The sequence below is a fragment of the Athene cunicularia genome, assembly GCF_003259725.1.
Source record: "Athene cunicularia isolate RWA chromosome 13 unlocalized genomic scaffold, athCun1 chr13_part1, whole genome shotgun sequence".
In the NCBI taxonomy this organism is placed as follows: Eukaryota; Metazoa; Chordata; class Aves; order Strigiformes; family Strigidae; genus Athene; species Athene cunicularia.
In genome coordinates this window covers 850842-856928 of record NW_020799117.1, presented here as the reverse complement: position 1 = coordinate 856928, position 6087 = coordinate 850842, and positions in this window count along the sequence as shown.

Below are 6087 nucleotides of genomic sequence, written 5' to 3'. Positions count from 1 at the left end.
CCCCCGGACACCGTCCCCTCACACCCCTGCACCGCGCGGGCGCTGCTCAGCGCTCGGCTCTGGGGACTCAGGGGCAGGAGCCAACAGAAAATTGTAGGCTCAGTGCTGAGCGTAGGTTTTGTGCCATGCTCTCCCATTTTGGAATCTTCCCTCATGGGGCTGACGTGAAAATATATAAAAAGGATCTCCTAAAATAAGAGGAGTGAGGCGTGTGGATGCTGTGATGACAGCAACTATATAAGGAGACAGCACAGGATTTTTGAGGGAAAACATCAAGCTTCTGCTATTTTCCAACCAGATCATACTCTCTCTATAAAATGTCATTTCTGGAATTTTTTTTTTTAGACTGTTCTAATAGATGCTGATAAATGTTCTTTTCCTTAGGGCTTGTCAAGAACAGAGGTGATTGATACTATCTTCAGAAGTAGACAAAAATGTTCAGTACAGTATCTGCCGGTATGACGGATCACAAAAACAATGGTCTAAAGATAATCTATGTGAAACTTTTTTTAAAAAAAATAGTTTTAAATTACTACAACAGCAATTTAGGTTCAAACATACCTCTTCATGAAAGCCCTGGGAAAGATCTTTTCCCTTGCAAAATCTGGAAAAGCAAAGCATCTCAAAACAAACCATAGGCAACGGTGTGGTGCGAGGACAGTTTGGGGGAAAAATGCTTTTTCTGCATTATTTTTGAAAATGTACTCATTCGATTAATATAATTTTCTAAAAATACTAACATGGTGTAACTGAGAGATTCCCCAGGCCTGCACCTGGAGGCTGGGAATGCCTCTGCACTCCCAGATCTGAGCTCAAGCCCAAAATGAAGCACTTAATGCCTTATTAACAGCAGAGAGTTTTGAGTGTAAAATGATCCGTTCTTGAAATGATATATGAAATTAACTTTCCTTACGTATTTTCAGACAGAAGTTAAATATTTCCACATAGCTCTAGACAGCAAGTGGGATTAGCTGAACATTTTTTTTCTCAGTTAAATGAGAACTCCGGAGCCGGAGCGGGGCCGGCGCCCCTTGCCTGCCGTGTTCTTCTTTCCAGGGAAACTTCCAGGGAGATCCAGGGAAATCCTTACCTGATGGGCACCTGTGCTTGGCAGGAGCTGTATTAATAGCGAGCATCCTTGCATTTGTTGTATTACCTGAGCTGCTCTGGGGATTTCAGCTTTCTGAGACACTCTGCGTTATTCCAGCTTTGTTCTTCCACAACAGCTGACAAATAACATTAATTGCCACCCTTTCAGCTATATGCAGGCAACAACAGTAGAATTTTGTGATTTTTATTTTTTTTTTTTAAACAGAACCTGTCAGAATAACATGATTAAATGTTGCTGTCATATCCCCAAATTGTGCATACTGTAATCCTCAAGTTTTTTCAACAGTTTTGATGGTACCTTATTTCCATAATAGCAGATAAACAACCATGTAGTACAAGGCTATAATTTCATTGATTGTTCCTGGCAACCTTGCATACCGTGACAGCTCCTGCAGCTCGAGTGATTTGTCACTTGGAGCTCAAGATGCAACTCTTCCGTCTGACATGGACTCATATTTTACATGTGATCCACTCACATTTCACAACCCCAGAATAAACATATAAAGATCATGTAAGAATCTGATGCCTCGTTTTACCTCATCTGCAGAGGGACAATAAAGCGCCTCATCAGACATTCAGGGCAACAAACAGCGCTCAGTGCAGCCAAGTGGAGAAGCTTTTTGCCCAGACTCCAGTTTTCCCTCCGGTCCCTTCCCTCCTTGGCACCCAGCTGGGACCGGGGCATCTTCCTCCAGCACTTCAAGCAACAGTTGAGGTGGGGAAGAGAAAAATATTCCCTCCAAAAGGGAGCCTGACCTGCAGCTGGAAAACCTTGGCAGCCGTGTCTGTCCTGGGCTCCGTGTCCCTGTGGGACAACCAGACCGGGAGGCGAAGGGGATCGTGTGTGCTTGGCAATGTGGGAGCGTGTGGGGAAACCGCCACGACCGTCGGGGTGTGGAAAATTCAGCCTTTTGCCTCTGATAGACAAATGATCAGCGTCCTCCTTTGTAAATGATGCAGCTGTAAGAAATTAGGAAATAACTTCTGGATAAATAGATTTATTGGTGCAATCTGGTTTTACATGGCTGGAGTGGTGTGTTTATAAAATATTTATAGAGTTTTCCTTTGCAGTGAGGGAATGAGAACCGGTTAAACAATGCGCGGGTCTTCATTAGCGCTATTTCACGGGCAGGTTTGTTTTCTGTCTCGTCTTGTCCCTTCATTAAGTTGGCCCTCGTGATAAATTGGCCTAGATCATTAATTAATAATTACCTCTTCCGTATAAAATCAAATTCCTCAAGTTAGCGCTGCTGGTTATGAATTTAAGATTATGCATAAACCTGCACGCGTTTCTCTGCTCCATATTTAAGTCATTCCGCTATTCATCCAAAACCTCATCAGAATAGATAATAAACCACTTCATGAACAGATGTGCCACTTATTCATCTAGTTCTATAATGATAATGAAGAAAATTTAATCTGGAGTGTCTATGGAAGATGATCTAAAAGACAGATTGGTATGAATAATAAAGACACTACACAAAAATTTAAAAACTGACATGAAAAGGCGATCATTAACTACCCCACAATGCTGCCTTTGATATCGCCCAGTAATGTATAAAAACAAGCACCTCTTGGGTGTTGGACTCCACGAGGAGCTACTGTTTCTGCAGATGTAAATGCTCTAAATTGCTGTTACTTTAAAGAAGTATAAAAGATAATTTCTCTTACAGCTGGAAGCAACATCTGACATTGCAAAATGCTGAGAACACATTGAAGAGAGGTTGGAGATTTCAGATACGTTCAAGGTGAGCGGGATAACAAGCTTAGCTGAATATTTATAAAAAAAAAAAAAAGAAAATGCAGAGACAAGTGGAAATTTGTGAGGCCAGGTTGCTCTGAAGAGCCATTTACCACTCGTTAGCTCGAGATATATTTATCTGTTTCCTCATAAAATCTACTATTGATTCCCGTCAATAGAAGAAAATCAGGAATGCGGTAGAGGCAGGAGACGCTTATTGTAGTTGAATATTTGCAAAGCTCCATGATTTCTGTTACCAGTCAAAAAGATCATTTAAACCCCCCAAAGTGTCTTTGAAGGGAAAAAGCCATTCCATTCAGTGTTGGTGAGATGCCCTAGATTGACAACTATCAGCTATTTATTCCCGAAGCAAGAACAACTGCGGTGTAAGCTCTCCAAGTAATACACTGAAAAATAAAAAAAGAGAAAAAGAGACTGCTTGGAGGAGGGGGACATGCAATAGGACATCATCACGATGTCTATGAAGTGGCAGCAGCTCAGACGTTCGCTCTGGCCGCACGTTGAACACGTGCAGTTCACCGTGGGCACGCCAGCCAGACCAGAGGGCAGAGTCACCCTCCGCTTCTGTGGGAGACAAATGAGGAGACTCAGGCAGAGACAGACGGGGGGACACGGGCACCTACAGCTTCGGGCACAGAGTCGTTAGCCCAGCTGTGTGGGAAAAACGAGTCCTGGAGTGGGGCTGTTGTTTTTCAGCAGGAGGAAAGTTGATGAAACTGTTCATGACAACACCAGTGCAGAAAAAAATTGTAAGTGCGTGGACGCACTCGAGATCCTCTAAACTGCAGAGAGCTGCCCCCTCCCCAGAGCAGAGCCCTCCCCTGAGGAGGACCCGGCACAGGGCCAGCCCAGGCATGGGCCAGAGCATCGCCCCTCGGCTACCAAACCCATGGAAACAGCAGCCCTGAACAAACCCTCGGCCCGTCCTGCGGGCATCTCACCGGGGCTGATGAAGGAGGAGGAGGAGGAGGAGGAGGAGGAGGAGCTGGCTGTGCTCCCACCCGTGCTGGTCAGAGCTCCCTCCCGCTCTGCCCCACTGGGACCTGCTCATGGTCCTCTGCTCTACCCCTCAGTGAGAACCAGACTTAGAGCAGAACCACATTAGTGCAGGAAAAGCAGAAAGGAACTCGCCGTGAACAGATACCCGTAGCTGGACAAGCTGCTACTTGGAATTACTTGCATGAGCACGCAGGACGCTGTCCTTCCCCGAGGGCCCTGCTCTCTGCCTGTGCCCTGGTGCGGTGCCCCCACACATCCTCAGCTGACAGAGTTATTTCCTCGAGAAAGTGACCCTGAGGGGAAACAGCCCCATAACAGTAAATCTTTTCTTTAACAGTTTGTCAGCAAAGAAGTACAGCTTTTAGCACCAAAAATATTGCCAGCCTCTTTCAGCATCTGTCACAACAGCAGCAGCCGACACTGCCACAAATCCTGGGTTAAGGAGACGGGAAATAAAGTGGGTTTGAGAGGGCGGTGTGGGAAGTGGGTTTCTGTTTTATGCCAGGTCCTGGAATCTGAACCAACGTGAGGGGCAGGATCCAGCCCCGTCCACATCGGTCTGAGCCCCCCATGGCCTTGGGCTCTGTGCCTGTCGTAACCGGGCTCTGCTAAGGCAGAGTTGCTTCTTTCTTTGTTGCTTCCTTGGCAAATTTGGGGTCAAACCCTGGTTTGCGAGCTTTCCTTCAGTTTTCCTATTGATTTTGATGGAACTGGGGTTGGCTTTAATTCACAGAGCTCTTATCTTAGCGGACACATTCCTCCCTTGCTCTAGCTGTTTACCGAAACAGAGGACACAGCCATATCTGTGTGGGCTCAGACTTAGCACGTAGGAGCACAAATAAATGAGCGGAGTTTAGCTATCAACTTCTGTACACATCTGCTGCGGCAGCACCCGAAGGTACCAGCTGCACCGGCGTCCCATTCGCTAGACACCGTCTGTACCTGTGCCCGTCTCCTGGCCAGGAAAAGACGCTGGGATTGCTGGGCTGCCTCCATCAGCCCCCGGTTAGCTGCGGTGGAGGTCACCCTTCAACAGTGGTCAGAGATGGCCGGGGGGCTTGAGATGGCTTTAAACCCGAGAGAGAGACAAGCGGGAGAGCCGCTGCCTGGGACCACCCGGCGCGTCTTGTCCTTGACCCAGGCGAAGCGCGCTGCCTCCAGCCAGGAGCATCTTCCCCAACTTTGCCGGGGATGCGCAAAGCCACCCGCGATTTTTAGTTTCCTTGGTGATCACTGTCAGATCTAACACACAAAAATGAAACGCAAATAGAAGTGTATCAGAATTAGTTACACAGGGACATATTAATGATCTACCTGCTCTGACAGCCAGCCTTCCATGGAGTAGTTTTAGTACTTTTTGCCAGATCTCTGCTTCTCAAGGACTAGCATGAACTGGTGAAAAGGATGAGAATTTAATCTTCTAGTGACAGAACAGACATTTTAATAGTGAGATTGTTTTATTCTTAGGATACCTTCACTAAAAGATATACATCTTTCCAAGGACAAATAATTACTTGAGCGGCCTACAGCAATTTGTCAGTGAGAGTGACCCTGAGACTAGTTAAAGTTCATAAGGTGCCACATGAGTCACGGTCAGAAAATAACAGAACTATTTCTCTCAGTGACACAAGGTAAAAATTCAATAGCAAATTGGTATGAAATATTACGGCCCAAACTAAATCAGAGAAGAGTAGATGAAGAATTACAGTTGTTGCTCATTTGGGAAGCAAATGTGAGACGATGTATTTTGAGTGCTTGAGAGGAAATTTGGTATCTTTGGTAACATGGGTATAAAGATATAAAGGAAGAACGTCCAAATGGTTTTTATTTATTACTGTATTCATGGAACTTGAAAAGGCAGTGAACAATCGCAGAGAGCGCCTTAAGGACTCGCTGTCAGTGCCGGTGGCTCAGGACCCGTTGGCCCGGCGGCCCCGCAGCCACCCCCGAGTGCAGCCCGGCCAAGAGCGTGACGCCGGGGCAGAGGCTGTAGGAAATGGACCGAACGCCCAGGATAATCCTCTGGCTGCTCATCTGCCTGGTGCCTGCTCCGTGCGGCCCAGCGGCGGTGCCGGCTCCTGACGTGACGCAGCGCAGGACGCGCTGCTGAGCCCTGGGTAGGCACAGGCCTGGCAGGAGGCTCCCGCGCTCCGTCCCGCGGCCTCCCTGCCTGCAGCCTCCCTGCCCGCGGCCTCCCTGCCCGCGGCCTCCCTGCC